Here is a 17,565-nt window from a genome sequence, read left to right on the forward strand (position 1 = left end):
GACTCAGTGGTTTTGGGGGCCTTTTCAAAACTTGGTCATTCTGTGATTCATCCCTCGAATTACAAATCAACCTAAAGCTCACTTCAGCATCCTCTAAAGCCCTTCCTCAGAGCCATCTCTTTACGCTGCAGTTTACAAACTGATATTGAATAGAATTCCCTTTTTTCCATTGTTATTAACAGTTTGTCATCTCTGCTTTACCATCCCTGGCTGATGTATATTGGAACAGGTTGATACTTTTGTTAGGCTTTGCTTTATCCAGCACATACTTTAGAAACCATCTTCATTTTCCTTGGCTCTGCCAAAGATGGATTTTCCCCTGATATATTTTGTCTATATTAAAACATGTTATGTTTAAAAGGGCCAATAGGCAGTTAATTTCAGATGTGGATTCCTGCTTTCATATAGCAGTAATCATCATCATAATAAAAATATGGGGAAATAGCACTTATGTATTTTTATTTCCCTTGTCACTGCAGGTCTCTGTACAATATTGTTCAATACTATTATCTTGGTTAATTTTTAATGTAACAAGCACTGGAGTTTCTACAGTTTCTCCACAGTGATATGTCCGGAATCTAACAATATTCCTTTTCCATTTTTTTTCCCCCTAATCGTGACCTTACGTTTTTACTCCAGTGAAGTTCTGCCACATCCACACTGTTGTAATTGAGGGCAAAACTTGGCCCTTTGACATCAATGGAATTACAGTAGAGATTAATCTATTCCACTTAGAGCATAAAATCTTTCCTTGTAAATCAATCCCTCCAGTCCCTAAATCATCTCTGAAGATGTTCCTTGAGTTCCCTCCAAGTTGTCAATACATTGTTGATGCTGAGATACTCAGAACTGACTGAATGTTTGTCTCATTGAGCCCAGAGGGAGAAAAAAAAATTACCTCACTTGACAAGAATTTATATATATCCTAAATAACCCTGTTCTCCTGTTATTTGCTGCCATATTAACCTGATGTACTAATGTGTGATTTATTCTTATCCTCTCTGAATAATTCACTTCCTGAATAGCTGCAATTCAGGTGGTTTGTATTGGTTCATGTTGTTGTGCAGCTCAGATGTTGCTGCCTCTCCTGATTCCAGGCTGACCAGCTGCTTTACTATTTTTGCACTGGGGCTTTTTGCTGATTTTTCAACCTTAGACAAATAACCTTCCCTTTTTCGTTTCACCTCCAAAACGAAGCTAATAATGTGGCCAGGCTGCGCTTTCCAATTATGGCTTGGAATGTTTGCATTTTTAAAAGATGTTTGGGCCTCCCCGTGGGAAGCATTATGACTCTAGTTACTTCCCAGTGCTCTCAGAGCCAATCCAAAGTTTATTTAAGTATATAATGACAGTTTAATTGATCTGGTCTTCCAGTGCCTTTGTCACCACGTTCCTCTCCCCTTGTGGGCACATGAGACATTGGCTGGGACAGAGTTAATTTTCTTCTTAGAAGCTGGGCCAGTGCTGCATTTTGGGCACAATATGAGAAGAATGTTGGTGACAAACTGATGGTTTGGTTGCTGCTGATTCCCTGAATCCAGGACTTTTCAGTATTTCATGCTCTGCCAATGAGGAGGTGTACAGGAAGTTGGGAGGGAGCATGGCCAGGACAGCTGACCCAAACTATCCAAAGGAACATTCCACACCACAGAACTTCTTGTCCACTATAGAAACTGTGGGGATTTGGTTGGGAGGGGCTGACACTGCTCAGGGATGGGGTGGGCATTGGGAAAGGGTGGTGAGCACTTGTGTTGGGCAGCACTTGTTTTCCTTGGGTTTTAATCCTCTCCTTCCCTTTTCCATTATTACTAGTAGTAGTAGTAGTAGTTTAATAATATTTTACCTTCAGGTATTAAACTGTTCTTATCTTAGCCCATGAGTTTTTTGGGTTTTTTTCCAATTCTCCCAATCCCACTCTGGTAGGAGGAGATGGAGTGAGCAGCTCTGTGGCTCTTTGTTGCCAGCTGGGGTTAAATCAGGACAAGGACCAAATCCTTGTGGTGTAAACCGGCACCCATCTTTTAACACTGGCTGACAAACTGCCTGGCTCAGTGCCTCATTAGCTGCAAGCCTGGTTTAAAGGGTGAGATAATTTTTCTTTTTTTTCCCCCTATTGTTTTAACATTTCCATGATTTTTCCATGTTTTCCATCCTACTTGAGAGCCTTGCTTGGATGAGCCCAGCCCCAGACTGTCTCTCCTTGGCTGGCTAAGTCAGACAGTTTTATTTCTGCTGCTCCTGGTCTTTTTTTAAGCTGAGTGCCAGAAAGCAGTGAGGTGAGCAGGGTGAATGAGCTGGGAAGAGGGAGTGGTGAAAGAGAGGAAAATTCGGGGACTTCTCTTTGAAAGAGCAGTGATGAAGGTTAAGCTGGAGCCAGCAGGCCCTGCTGGCTGGCGCTGCTGATAGACAGAACCTTTATCAAGTGTCAGCAAAGACATGTGACATTTATCACCATGCAGAGCTGGATGCTGCTGCACTGACAGAGTTATTCAGCACATGCTGCACCCAATTCCCTTAATGACACCATTTCTCCTGGTCTCAACCAACACAGCTCTTCCTCCTCCTCATCTCTGCTTCTCCCTCACCTTCCTTTTGATACCTTTCCCTCCATACATTTTCTTTCCTTATTTTTCCCCCCCTCCATTTTTATTTGTCATTCCCAGTCATTCCATCCATTTCCATTTCGTGCCTGTATTTTCTGCTCCTTTCCAGCACTTCACCCTTTCCTCTGCCTTCCCTCCCTTTTTTTCTCTGCCCCAACAGCCCAGGAGAGCCCCACCAAACCCCACATCCTCAGGCCGGCCACGGTGTGACTGCAAAAGAACAACTCCCACCTTTGGCTTATAAAATATTTCAGATCACTTCAGGTCACAGGGAAGTTACCTGTCAGCTGCTGCTGGTGAAATTCCCGCTAAAAGGCTGGAATTGCTTTATCAACAGAGTTAAAGCCTTTTCCAGGTACATTAGGGCTGGGAGTAGAGTGTGAGGACGCAGTGCTGGCTGCACGGAGCGAGCTGTTCGGTGGGAACAAAAGAGATGTGAGGCCCTGCAATTAAGTGATTATGCAAATCTGAGCAGGGATTTCGTTTTAAAGTATTTTCCAGCTTGAACATGATGTGATTGCAGGCGATGTGTGAGCCACCCCCATAAGCAGGGAAGCAGGGCCGGCCTGCCCCTGTGGAATGCACACCTGGGAATAAGTGAGCCAGTCACTGGATGTCACCATTGAGCTGCAGAAATGTGGCTTCGAGTTCATTATTCATCTGCTTTTAAAAGTACTGAGCTTTTAAGGAAAGCCTCAGTCGCTGGCAGCCCTTGGGTGAGTCAGCACCTTGTTGGGGACTGGACCTTTCGCTGGGACTCGGCGCTGGCGTCTTATCCCTGAGTAGGTGGAGCAAAAAATCTCATCCTGGAAGGGAACAGAAAGATCAGGGACCACTCTGAATTTTGTGAGCTGAGTTTGGAGGTGGTTGGGTGAGTTTCCTGAGAACACAGTGACTCAGAGCCCAGCAAAACTGTTCCCATCTCTGCAGCATTTCCACAGTGGAAGGTGGAGGAATTCTCGTGGAATTCTCATGGAAATCGTATTCTGGTGAGACCCCACCCACAGAGCTGCATCCAGATCTGGGGTCCCCAGCACAGGAAGAACATGGGGCTGTTGGAACAAGTCTAGAGGAGGTCACCAAGGGATGTAACAGCTCTGTTGTGAGGAAAGGCTGGGGGAGCTGGGAATGTTAGCCTGGAGAAGAGAAGCTTTGGGGTGACCTCCTTGTGATCTTCCAGTTCTTGAAGAGGCTACAAGAAAGATGGAGAGAGACTCTTTACAAGGGACTGGAGTGACAGGACAAGGGGGAATGGCTTCAAACTGACAGAGAGGAGGTTTAGACTAGAGATTTACAAAGAAATTCTCCCCTGAGAGGGTGGTGAGGCCCTGGCACAGGGTGCCCAGGGAAGCTGTTGCTGCCCCTGGAAGTGTCTCAGGCCAGGCTGGATGGGATTTGGAGCAACCTGGGATGGTGGGAGGTGTCCCTGCCCACAACAGGAGGGTTGGGTCTGGATGATTTTCAATGTTCTTTCCAACTCAAACTCTTCTAAGATTCTATGATATTAGAATTGCATAAAGTCCCTTGATCTTCACAAAAGAGCTGAGACCACAATTACCCAATTGGACACTCAGAAACCACCAGCACCAGAAGGATTTGATGACCTAATGCATAACTACTGTCATGAGAATGAGAGCTCCAAACAGAAGGAAAACAGAATAATTTTCACTTAACTGGAAATGTTCAGTTGTTTTGAGTCTCTTAGGCTGTTATGTAGGAAATTATCTCTGATGATCCAATTAGTAGAATGGAATAGGGATCTGCATGGGACTGAGATTGTACTCAGAGCATAGATTAAAAGAAAATTGTATATATTTATCTTAAAAAAAAAGAGGTGGGGGGAGGTGATAAAAATTCAAAGAAAAAAGAGATCCTTTCTCAGATTCTCTCCCAAGAAATCACAGAATCTTCTGAGTTGAAAGGGACCCAAAAGGATCGCTGAGTCCAGCTCCTGGCCCTGCACAGGTCACCCCAACAATCCCACCATGAAAGACCATCCAAGGACTGATTGGATCATACCCAAAAACCCAGCAAGACTTCATTGCTGAACCCACTTGGCAAGAGTTTGGTGAGTCTTTGGATAAATAACTCACAGACAAGTCTGACTACACATTTGAGTTAAACATTCTGGATGTGAAATTGCAGTGGGACTGTGTTAAACAGCCATGATTTTTGTGGGGTATTGGTCACCCTGTGTGAGCAGGGGCTGTGCTGCTTGGAGAAAATCCATCCCAGTGGAGGAGAACGCAGTGAGAGGAGGGGCTGGGCAGAGCAGGGGCAGGAGAGCAGAGCACTCCCAGCAAAGGGGAGGAGGAGGAGGAGAAGGGACAGGGAGCACTAATTTAGCACAAAAAACAAGATGTTGAGAACCCGATTAATAGAGGTACCAAGAGAGTTGGAGGAATAGAAAATCTTTAATTGCCTGTACACCAATGTGAAGATTCTGGGTAGGGAAGGAGGAATAGTAATTCCTCACATATGAGCACAAATTCGACCTACTTTGGTGTTACTGAAGCCTGATGGGAAGATTTGCATGAGTGGAATGTTAAAAGCACTGGTTACGATGTCTTTAGCAAGCAAAACCAGGCAAATAAAAGCAGGAGGACAATATTCTCGTGGCAAAAATGGCATTTCGTGTTTCTGAGTCCCTGAGAACTCGGAAGCAAGTGATCTGAATTAATATTCTCACAGATAAAAATCAAACCAGGTCCTTCCTTCTACCCACTGCATTCCAGAGAGAAACTTGATTTCTTGTCTGGCTCTTCACACACCTCTCTATTATAGGTAGGAAGGAAAGGCTTTCATCTGCATCGCCTGTGAAGGAGACCACACGCTGCTAGAACTAAAATATGCTGGATTTTTTTTTTAAAGAAGATGAAAATTTCCCAAAATGATGGATAAAAGTGTTTTATCCAACAGGAGGATAGTGCTAGACCTCCTCATCTTAACAGATAAAGAGAATTCAGTCCCAGAATTAAAAGTCAGAGAGCTGTTTGGATGCAAGTGGCACAGACTTTAACTCTAGCCACATGCAAATGGAATAATGTCCAAACCACACGGACACACTCGTGCCCAGAGCTGATTTCACAAAGATGAAAGCTATTATGAACCCAGTCATTTGGGTAAAAGGATTCAAAGGGAATAAAAAGTAAATAGCTGGGAACTCTCTGACAGTATTTTCTATGCTTCAAAAATCCCGCTAGCATCAGCAAGGGAACAAGAATTTTTAAAAGCCAAATCAAACAAAAGACAGACTTGAAGAAGGGCTGGCCTGATGTTTGGAGGACAGTTGAAAATGTAAAATGTGACCTAAAAAAATGAGTGCAGGTACCAGACTCCAGCCTCTGTGTTCAGGTTTGCTCAAGGTGTGAGTACAGAAAGTCCAGCTCCCTGTCAGAGAGCAGCAGCTCTGCACAGTTTGCGAGAGCCCCGTTTCAATATCTTCAGACCAGTGACTAAAGTGTGTCTGGATGAGCCCTCAGTCATTTAGCTGCTCACTGACATTGAAATTCAACTTTGCATCCCCTGCCAGCCCAAGAGCAATGCACCATCTGGTGCCCACATCGGCTCTGCTGAAGGGACACCAATAATTCATAGCTTGGCTCGTGCCAGCTCAGGAGTGAACTATGAAATGAACGGGGAGGGAAAGGCCAGCAAACACAAACAGGTCCTCAAACACAGAAGGAGTTCCAAAGAAGTGGGAACAGGCTTAAGACAGAAACCTTTTCTGTTCTCAGAAATGACCTTCTTGTAGCTTCTGATTTCCTCCAGCCTGGATCCTCACTGACATCATTTCAGTGGGGACTTGGGAGCCTGAGCACACGGAATGTCTGGGCCCAAATCTCTCTGTGTCCCTCCTTTCCCATAGGATTGGCAAGGGTTCAGTGGAGACTGTAGAGTTGAGACCAGAAATAGCATATAATGGTATTTTTCTGCCTGTGCTTTAAAACACCCTAGGCTTTAATTAGGATAGCAGCTGTGCTAGAAATGTTAGCTAGACTTCGTGATAGGGAAAATTGGAGGGGGACTTTTGTCTTGTACAATCTCTGTTGGGTTTTTTTGGTTTGTCTTTTTTTTAATGGGTTGATCTGAAATACAGTTCTCAGAGTTCTTGTGTACACTAACATGTCTTTAGAAAGAATCTGCCATCCATCTTCTCTGTGCCAGGTTGATGGATTGGGAACCTCTGAGCAATATCTCTTGGCTGAATGAGCCATTTTTGCAGCTCCATGGGGAAAAGAGACATCACTGGGTGAAGCACAATGGAATGATACTTTTTTGTTTGGTTGGTTGATTGGTTGGGGGTTTTTTGCCAGCAGCAGAATTGAGACGTTTTCCAGAATTTTCAGATTTTTCATAATTATGGAATGTAGATGATACTCAGTGAAGAAATGGACAACTAAAAAAAAAAATAAATTTAGGACTATATCCTCTGCTAAAACACATCTCTAGATATCCAGGAGAATCTTGTTATGAGCAAGACAGAACTCTTTGCCTTCAATGTGCATCCCTTTAGTTTCAGAGCTGTCTCATTCCAAGCTGTGGGTGAGGAAGGGCATCACTGGGTCCTGCTGAAGCTCATGAAATGAAAGCCCCTCTCCCAAGCACGGTTTAAATGTTCTGCCTGAGTTGTGCAACCAGAATTTTCACAGTGGTTAACTTGGCCTGAGCCCAAATTTGAATGTGGATTATTCAGCTCTGCTGCTCCTATCTGCAGGTCCATGCTCCAGCAGTCACAAGGGCTATTTAAAATAAGGACACAGATGCCTAAAACTCTCAAACTCCAAGATGCAGAACCATGAGTCTGTGTTTGCAAAACTGGTTCCTTCTTAGGGGGAGATTTACAACACTGAAGTTCAGACAACTTGTCTTTGAGGTGCACCTTGAGAGCTCAGAAAAAGAGGAGTTTGTGCAAGGGGAGCTTCGGATCTGCTCTGGAAAGGTCTCCAGGGAAAGGTTTTGGTTTTCACTGACCACGTGTAAAGGCTGAGGAACCAAGTAAACCACTCCAGGTTAGAGAGAGGAAGAAAGGGGCATGGATGTCCTTCCTGCTTCTTAAAACCTCTCTCATTGACTGAAAATGTCCAAAACGCACTGCATGATCAAAGTGCCTCTCACCCCATGGACCAGAACATCCAGCAGATCACAGCTCAGCAGCACAGTCCTCCCGTGGCTCCCCCAGCCCCAGGCAGCTTCTGTCACCGTGTCACTGTGGGCCGTGTCACAGCCCCTGGCACTGCCAGGGACCCCACTGGTCAGGACCCTTTCCAGAGCAGCATCTGGCCCACCTGCAATGGCACTTTTGTTTGGGGCATCCCAAGAGTTAAATCTCTGTGCTGTTTTCACTTGGTGGGAATGAAAGAGGCAAAACAACATAGAAATTTAAAAAAAAAGTAAAAAAAAAAAATAGAGCTAGGGAGGGGGAGGGGGAAAAAAAAGAAAAAAACAAGCCTAAAACAAAACTCTGGAAAGAGAGAAACAAATGTGGTTTAATAACTGGGACGCAATCTACAGTTTGTGAAATTAAAGCCCTGCTTTCTGCTGGCTGTCTGCCAAAGTTAGGCACAAACAAATCCAGGGAAAAGCAGGTTAATGAGAGACATCCCAGACAAAAAAAAAAAAAAAAAAAAAAAAAAAAAAAAAAAAAAAAAAAAAAAAGGAAAGCAACAAACTCGCAGAGCTCCTACTGATGAGATAAATAAGATTTGAACTGACATTATCTGTTCCGCTTGCTGCGCATATTTTATTTGCTGCAGCCAGTCTCTAAGTCTCCCAGACACAGTTTTCAGCCTCATCCTCTCAGCAGCCATCACGGCATCCATCTTATCCATCCTTCAACTTGTCCAGCCCTGATTACAGTGGGATTTGGTTGCATCCTGAGCCTGTTGCTAGGACAGAGGCAGCTGCATTGGGAAGGCATTTGCTGCACGCTGCATCCGTCAGGAGGCTGCAGAGCCAGAAGATTTCTTGATATGATGGACCAGGTGTCAAAAGCAATAAATAAAAATAATAGTGAGAATCCCTGATGAGAGAGAACTCAGCTTTTGGGAAGTATCAGCCTGTATCTGTCTTTGCCAAAGGTATTTTTAACTTACTTTGATTGTTTTCCAATCTCCATCCGATGTTCCAGCTCAGTTCTTCTGCAATTATTTCTCCCTCTGGTGCAGGCTTGTTTGAACTTTCAAGTCTAATGGGATGGCGTAAGGGACCAAATCACAAAATCCGTAATTCCCACCAGGTTTTCTGAAACTGCAGGTTTGAGTCCCATGACCTGACTGAGAAGTTAAATTCAGGTTACAGTGAGGTTACAGCTAAGCTGCCGCAAGAATCCTTCTCCTCTGGAGCTGTTGACTTCTAAAAGGATGGAGAAGGAAACAAAAATCCAAACAAGTTCTTTTACCTCATGCACACACCCACATGCCTGGGTGAAAAGAGCAGCTGGGGACCTTTGGTAATGAGACAAAGCCAATTAGGAAGGAACACAGAAGCTGATATAAAAGTATTTAACAATGCGTTTCCTCCCCTTTGGGGAGACTGCAAGAACCATCTTCCTCACAAAACCACACTGGACAGCTTTTTTTTCTCTTTCCCAGATGTACAGGAATCTGTCTGGGGAAAGGTCTATGACCCTACCCAAAACAAAATCCCAAAGTCTCTAAAAATCTACTCTGACTCCACAGACAGACCCTCAGTATTTTGGTTTCCACTTTCACAAGTCCCATCCTCTGTTTCCTAATGAATTGCACCTACCAGCTCCTTCCATATGTCCACTGGGCTGGTGGCCAAAGGCATGGAATAAAATGTACACTCAGCAGGGTTTGAGCTCAGGCTTTGTGCATGAGTCTTCCAGAAAACAACCTGGAGCTTTCCTCTTTCAGCTGCACACGTTCAGCAGTATTTATCTGTTGGTCAGGTTTCATTCCAGAAGCACAAACATCCTTGATTTGAGCTTGAATATGGACACAGCTCCAGCAACGCATTCGTTTACTCTGATTGAAAGCTACTAAGGGCCTGAGAAATTGAAGTCGTGCCCAGATTTTCTTAGAGAAGGGATTTTTCTGTGATTTAGGACTGTATTCCCCTCCCCTTTCCAAGCCTTGGACAATCAAGGCTGTCAGAGGTGTCTCTGTTCATTTACAGTCTGGTCTCCTTTTGTGTATATTCCACACACAGAAAAATTCCAAAAGGACATTTTATCCCACCCATTTTAATAACTGTTTAGTCAGGGATGACTGAATTTGGGTTGGTAGGTCAGACTGAATGCCTGACCTTTTGGCTGCTAAATTTAGGGGAAGTAAGTCTTATTTTCTTAGACAAATCCCTTTGAGAACTTTGTATTACAGAAAATCCAGCTCCAACTCTCAACCAGAACAGTGGAGGATCTCAACCTTACACAATCAGAAGATCCAGTTCTACCAGTTCCTTCATTTCTTAATCCTCTCCTTGGATGTATTCCTGCAGAGCTTGTCCATTTTCTGTGCTAATGCGTCATAAAAACCCCATATGCAAAAAAAAAAAAAAAAAATAGAAGCATATTGGTTTTGTCTTTCCTTTTCTTCAAGCTGCATGCACAGGGGGCAGAAAGCTTTCTCCACTCAATGTAATTCTGTGTTAGTTCCAACAGACACACAGGAAAATATGGCACTGAAAAGCTACAGAGGGTTTTGAACATCTTCCTGCTGACAGGACAGATAGATTGCCACTGACGTGCTATCAATTAACAGAAAGAAGAATGAAAAATCTTTGGGACCACAGTCTCTCTTTCTTTGATGTCTCTCAGGCCTCAGTCCAGGCTTGGAGCCCTGTGCAGCTCCCACCACACCAAGAACATCAGAATCCTTTAGGATGTTGCCAAAGCCTAAATGATAAGTGGAGACAAACGTCCTTGATAAGTACAAGGCGTCTACAAGGCAGTCCACACCCTCACGATTACAGTGTGAAATCCCACCGGGAAAGCCAAGAAATGCAAGGGCAAATTAAAAACAAAATAGGAAAATCAGGAAAAGGAGAAGACTCAGGCACCAACTGTGTGTGATCTTCCCCAGGCTGAGGAAGTCATTGCAAGTCTTCACATGTCCCATTGCAGTGGGAGTGCTGAGAGGAGATGAAGGAAGCGTGATGTGAAGGGAGGCAAACACAGCACTGGGTGATAAGAAACTACCTGTGCACAGGATAAAAAATAAAATCGTCAAAAGGATGACATTAAGTTATTTAATTTGGGGGGGGGAAAGGATGTCTTTTACAGGAGGAAAAAAAAAATTAGATGCTGAGTTCTGGACTCTGATGTTTTTCCACTCTGTGCACTTTGGTTCCCTTCAACCACGAGATACAAAGATGCAGTGATTAGCTGAGAACTCCAGTACATAGATTTGTACATAATTCATATTTTGACTTCTCTAAGTTTGCATAATAAATAGTTTAAACACTGCAGAAAATGTCTGAGAGAGGAAATTAGGATTCTGAATGAAAAAGTTAATTATACCTCGAAGGATATTTTTTTCAGATATATACGGGCTAGGAAAAAAAAAAAGCCTAGAAGTGGATAATTTAGGAGATGGAAATGCAGAAAATTATGGGAGTGGTAGCAACAGGAGAGTTATCGCCTTAAATAGGATAATTAGACTAATTTAATTTTTTAAACTGTGGCATTGCATTATAGACAAACAATTCAATAAATAGCAGCCTGAACACTTTTGCTGCAGCTCCTGATGCTTCTCGGGGCTGTGGAGAATTTGGCTTTTCATTTTCAGCAGAGCTGTCTGCAGTAGGAATACTGAATTATCATAATGAGTTGCTTCCTATAGTAAGTCATAAAGGGCAGGGACAGGAAATTACGGAGGAGTGGAAAGGAATATTGACATCATTAAATCAATCACTGCTGATTGGATCCAGGGACTGATGAAGTAGTGATTGGATCTGAAGCTGGAAGACACTGGGGACCAGCTCCTTAAAGATATTTAAGGATTTAACTTTTGCTGATTAAAATAGGAGTTAGTCACCTAAATAGAGGATAGATGGCTGATATCATGAGGAACCCAAAATATCTTGGGTCTGAATGTCGATCCTGAAGGAAAGCACGTCCCTTCTAGTTCTCAGCAGTGATTACACCAAACTGTGTTTTAGAATGTGTGTGACCTATACCCCTTGTGAGGGAGAGGAGGACAAAGGAAACAAACAAAGAAAATATCAGACATATGAACTAAAGGAGACATTAGCCCAAGAGAGGGAGATAAAAGTTCCTGTCCCAGAAGTTTCTTTCATTCATTTTCTGGTCCACATAGTGGAACTCCTCCGTACACCCCTCTCCTCCCAGCCTGACACGAGGAGCTGGGACAGGAGGGCTGGGAGCCTCTCTGATGTCTGATAAACCACCTCAGTGCGTGGCTGAGGTGCCTTTCAACTGCCTCAGCTGTCACCCACAGGCTGCTCTCCGGGGAGATAAACTCCTGCATCCGCCTGCTCCTCTCCCCTCTGCTGTCGGAAGTCACATTTCAGGCTTGCATTGATTCCCCAGCACACTGAGGAGACCAGGGGCAGGGATGCAGCAGAGCAAGCTGCCTGCAATTACACGGCCATGAACTGACACCTGCCAGGCCTCTCTCACAGCATCTGATCACCAATTAAAGGGATGATTTATGGTTTCAGGAGAGGATGCCCTTCCTGTCTTGCAGGCTGTTTGGGGAAGGCACCAATTCACAGGCAGCAAGGAGAACCTGGGTTCTCTTGGCAAACTCATCTTCGGCTGCAAACTTCACTCATCAGCTCAGTAGTGCCAAATGTGGGGTAAGGATGCTTCAAAATGTTTTACTTGAGTGTCATTTTCCTTCCAGGGAGAAGAGGTGTGGATGAACACGTGCCATGGGATGGGGAAAGGCCTCTCTGCCAGCTCCAGGGGAGGTGGTTCAAAGTTGCCTTGGGGTTTGTGTGCAGAGAATCAAAGGGTGTTCCCTGTGCTCCCAAACCTGCAGTGTGAGGGGAACAAACGCCCCTGAGTCCAGCAGGGTCTGTCTGCGGAACTCATAATTCTCCTCTTTTATTTTTACTGTTATTTTCCTGTGCATATTAACTGTGGCATAATAGCAAAAAGTTCAAGAGACTCCAGAATGGGCAGCCAGATGACTGTGAGGTGTTTTTTGCAGAAGGTTGTTTGGCTTTTTTTAACCTGATGTGATTTATGTGATTCTTAAGAAATAACATAAAGGAACGGCAACCTACAGCACATCCAGATGCAAATGGATGAAAACATGGAAGAGTTGAGTTATGCACCTGCCAGACTTGAAGGAACTAATTATGCAAGTCCTAATTTTTATGGCTTATCAAATTAAAATTGGTTCCTGCATGTCTGATAGGGAATAACGGTTGGTGGGAATTGTATGAGGACCAGAGAAGGACAAACATAGTTCCTACATTTGGAAAGGGGAGAGGCAGCCCCAGGGAACTACAGACCAGTCATTTTAACCCAGAAAAATAATAGATAAAATTATTAATTAATTTATAGGCACCTGGAGGATAATAAAAATAAAAGGTGCAGTCAACATGGACCTGCAAACAACAATATCTGTCAATCTCATTTTCTTCTTTATAAAACCCACCTGCCATGGTGGTTTAGGAGGATGCAGCAGCTGTGATGCATCTTGATTTTAATATCATCCCACTGCATTTTCTTAGAAGCAAACAAGGAAAATATGATCTAGAGGAAATCCTGAATCAGGATGGGCTGAGGAATCACACATGAATAGTTCTCCTCTAAACTGGAAGGACATTAGGATTGGAGTCCCACACTACTTCAATATTTTCATTATCCATGTGGATGATGTACTGAGGTGCACATCTATAAAATTTGCAAGTGACACTTTGCTGGAAGGGCCTGAGAGCGGTTTGGGAGACAGGATTGGAATGTAAAATTATTCTGATTCATCAGAGGAGCAGCAGGAAATCAACAAGATGAAGTTCAATAGGACAATGGTGCAAATGACTCCTCAGGAAGGAGAAAGCATGGCTGTGTCCATGAAAGGGAGAAAAACTGCCCTGATGGGAGCTTCACTGTGGAATAGGCTCTGGGGTTATGATGCTTCCCAGGATGAAAGTGAATTTACAGTGAGGGGAAGAAAGTCTCCTCTGGAAGGCAACACCAGGCAGGTTGTCCATCCTGCCTGGCTGAGACTGGGGAGGCTTCATTTTGTGAAAGCACCCATTTTGTGATGTGCACAAACTGCAGGGATTCAAACAGATGCCAGCAAGGAGGGGAGAAGTTCCAGGAAGCAGGACCTAAGAGAAAAGTTGAAGTAGTTAAACCTTAATAAGAAAAGACTGAAAGAGGCCACGGTGCAGTCCAGTAATGGGCTGCAGACATCTCAGTGGGCTCTGAGGGTGTAAGACAATAAGGCTGAGGTTTAATTCCCAATAGGAAGGAGAACTGTTTTAAAGTAAGAAATTTTAGCTCTTAAATCAACTAGAAAGGACAGCCACGAATTATCCTTTACTGGGTGCTTTAAAGAATACTTTAATAAGCTTTCTGTTGATGGACATCTAGATCAGGGCTGTTACAGTTCTTTAGGCTGAGAAGTGACTTTCATTTCAATTGGGATCACAATCTCTGTCTTTGGAGGTGATCAGAAAGCCATCCTGGAGATAAATCTCTCTGCCAGAACCTCCATCAAAATCGATGAAGCTCCATACAACACTGAAATAGACTTAAGGAAAAATAAGTTGTGCTCAGAGGAGTTGCAAGTAAATACACTAATGACCAATGCATGCTGATCCATTCCTGTCAATCCAGTGATAAAATAATAACATCCAAAAATAAAGTTTTGCTGCTCCTATTTCGGTTCTGGAAAAGAGTACAGTGTCTGAGATCTCTTCTGGCTCTTTTTTTTCCCGCCCTCAATTATGTAATTTGGGATAATAAGAAGTAATACTTCTTGCAAGCCTTTCCTCACTTAAACCATAGTAGCTACAATATTCTTCCTACTCTTCCTACCCACAGCAGATTTCTTCATAAATAAAGTCTGTGGGAGTCTGGTACTTCACACATGAATATCCTGTCTTTCCCCATGCTCCTCACAATGGTAATCCCTGCCATGGTTATTATTTATTCAAAAGGTAATGAATAATAATAAATAATGTAGATGATTACTGAGGTGTGATTAATGAATAATGATAAATAATGGGGAGGGGTGTATTGTTGCTTGTCAGATAATATCTATTTATTACAAACCGTGAAGGAGGGCAGGAAAGCCTCATGCAGTGATGAAATAGCCACATTCTGTCACCATTTTTGGAAGGGTTGAAGGCTCTTAGAGCCAAATTTTCTCCAAAATGCTCCATTTTCTGTGCATTGATTCCCCTTAACAATCTGCATCATGGTAAAACTGCTAGAGGCAGAGAAATGGCACAAATTCACCCCTTCCTTTGGGTGGTTAAATAAGAAAGAAACTCTTCTGAAAACCAAATCAGCATTTCAGCCGCTGAGGTCTTGGGAATTTGATTCTGAGGGTTTAGTTTGAGTGTGTTATTTTCCTTAAGCTTGGCCTCACATGGCCAATTACACACACCCCACAATCCACTGTAGTGATAGAAAGATCATGGGCTGAAAGAAAGAAGAAGGAAAAGTGAGGAAGCAAATCCTGCTTTTGTTTCTCATCTTGATGGTAATGAGAAAAATTGTGGCTAATTATAAGGGTTAATTGGTGTTTGCACAGGTGCAGATGTGACATGTAAGCACACATTCTGCTACAGATGTTGAAACCTAGTGTTTATTTCCTAAGGAATTATTTTGATTTAACGAAACACAGGCACCTGGACTGGATGTAAACTGGCTCAGTGGCTCAGAACAGCCAGGAATCTGCCCAGCGCATCCAGGTCTTGAACCAAAACCTGAAATCACATTCCTGGGGAAGAGGCTGAGTTGGTTTCTCTCTTACTGGTGAAAATCTGGAAGAATAGTGAGGAAACTGGAACTGCACTGGCACAGGGTGCCCAGAGAAGCTGTGGCTGCCCCACCCCTGGAAGTGTCCAAGGCCAGGTTGGATGAGGTTTGGAGCAACCTGGGATAGTGGAAGGTGTCCCTGCCCATGGCAGGGGGTGGAATGAGATCTTTTGAGTCTTTTCCACCTCAAACCATTGTATGATTCTGAAAAAAAATTGGGTTTTATCAAGCTTCATCCCAGGCCTGAGCAGAGGTGCACTTTCAGCTGGTTGTTGCCAAGGCTGCAGGAGCCATGCTCAGGCTGTCTCTGCAGCAGGCAGATGTTTGTGGCTGACAATACATGAGGCAGTAATAAAATAACACTTTTAATTTTATTGAGGTGCAGCAGAGAATGGAGCAGGTTGGTGTGTGAGGCTCCCTCATTCTGTTCTCCCAGGGAAGAGTTGGGCAGCACCACTGGGTTCCTGATAAACCTCTGATGGTGATTTACTGACTTCTAGATTTTACTGGAGGGAATATCCAACAGCTGGATCAGCATCCACTTCTCCTCTCTTAAGGGGTGCAGCAGAAACCTTTGGTGTGAAAACAGCCTGGCAAGAAATCAGCAAGAGAATAGGTTGGGAAGAGGAGGAAAATTGCTTCAGATGATACCAGCAAACCCTGCCAAGATCAGTTTTCCTCCTTTGGGATTATTTGATGCATCACCCTGCAAACTGAAGCAGAAAAGACACAAGAAAAAACATGGAAAAGAGAGGCTGGAGGGTACCAGGCTCTTCTGGTTTTCTACCAGTGATTTGATGATTAGTAACAGGAAACTCACTGAGCTTCTTGTGGGATATGCCACCTCTGAGGCTTTGTGCTATTAATCGACTTGATAGCCTTTAGGACACTCTTTCTCTTTTCAAATGGCTAATTACTATTTTTTTTTTAATAACAAAACAAAAAAAGTGAAAGTTCTGACACAATTTTAATGTACAGCTGCAGATAATAAGGCCAAACCTCTGAGCCTCATTAACCTGTTTCCTCCCCATTTTATTTGTTGATAGCACATGGAAGTGCATTTTCATTTCTCAGTTCAATTCCTTTTTGCCATCAGTTCATGCACCATGTCCAGGTGTTGTGCAGACCACGGGCTGAGAAATAGTTCCTCAGAGATTGAGCCGTGTGAGAGCAAATGTGGTGAACAGAAATGGTAAAGTTCCTGAATGACCTCCAGTCAACCCTTTTGCTTTCCAGTAGGGTCAGGAAGATCAATTCTTTTGAAGACATTAACTTCTCTGGTCTGTTTTTAAAAGCCTCCAGTGATGGTGATTTCACATTCTCCCCAGGCATGGCAGAAAGAGCTCTGAGAGCTCAGCTACCTTAAAAATTGAGACTGAGCAAGGCAAAGTTTTCCTTCCATCCATGAAGACCTTGAAAAAGCAAGCAGGAAAAGCCCAGAGAGAGCTATTAATGACCCCTCTGGGAAGGCAGCAGCTGGCAGCCACCTCAGCCTCAGCATGGGGAGATGAATTGCAGGTGCTTCCATCCCATACGTCTATGAAGTTTCCTTTCACTTTAATATTTATGGGAAGCCACTCTAACATATCAAAGGTGTGCTCATCTTTACTCCATTACTCATGAGAGAGATAACTCAGTATGTCAAAGATGCCCGGATCAAGGGGCAATTTCTCTTCTCCCCATGCCAAATGCAGACCAGGTATAAATGGATGCATCTCCATGAAAATTGTATCTTTTCATGCTGGCACCGAGCAGAGCCCTCTTGCTCTGTCTACTGGAACATTTCCCAGATCCCAATGTCAGCTCCTCAGTTCAATCCAAAGCACATCACATGGTCCTTTTCTTTAAGCAGCCCTACAGAAAGAGCAGACTGGAATCGTGCTTTCATGCCTTAGTACTTTGTTTAAGAGCATGAAATTGTCTCTTGGTGAGAAAGATGGAGGCTTTCAAGCTGGCAAAGGGGAGAGACATTTTTAAGCACCTTAACCCAGGGGGATGTAATAGCTGCTGAGGCTGGGATTCATCTCCCTTCCC

This window comes from Chamaea fasciata, unplaced genomic scaffold (genome assembly GCF_029207755.1).
Source record: "Chamaea fasciata isolate MVZ Bird 193981 ecotype frontalis unplaced genomic scaffold, bChaFas1.0.hap1 SCAF_20, whole genome shotgun sequence".
Taxonomy (NCBI): Eukaryota; Metazoa; Chordata; class Aves; order Passeriformes; family Sylviidae; genus Chamaea; species Chamaea fasciata.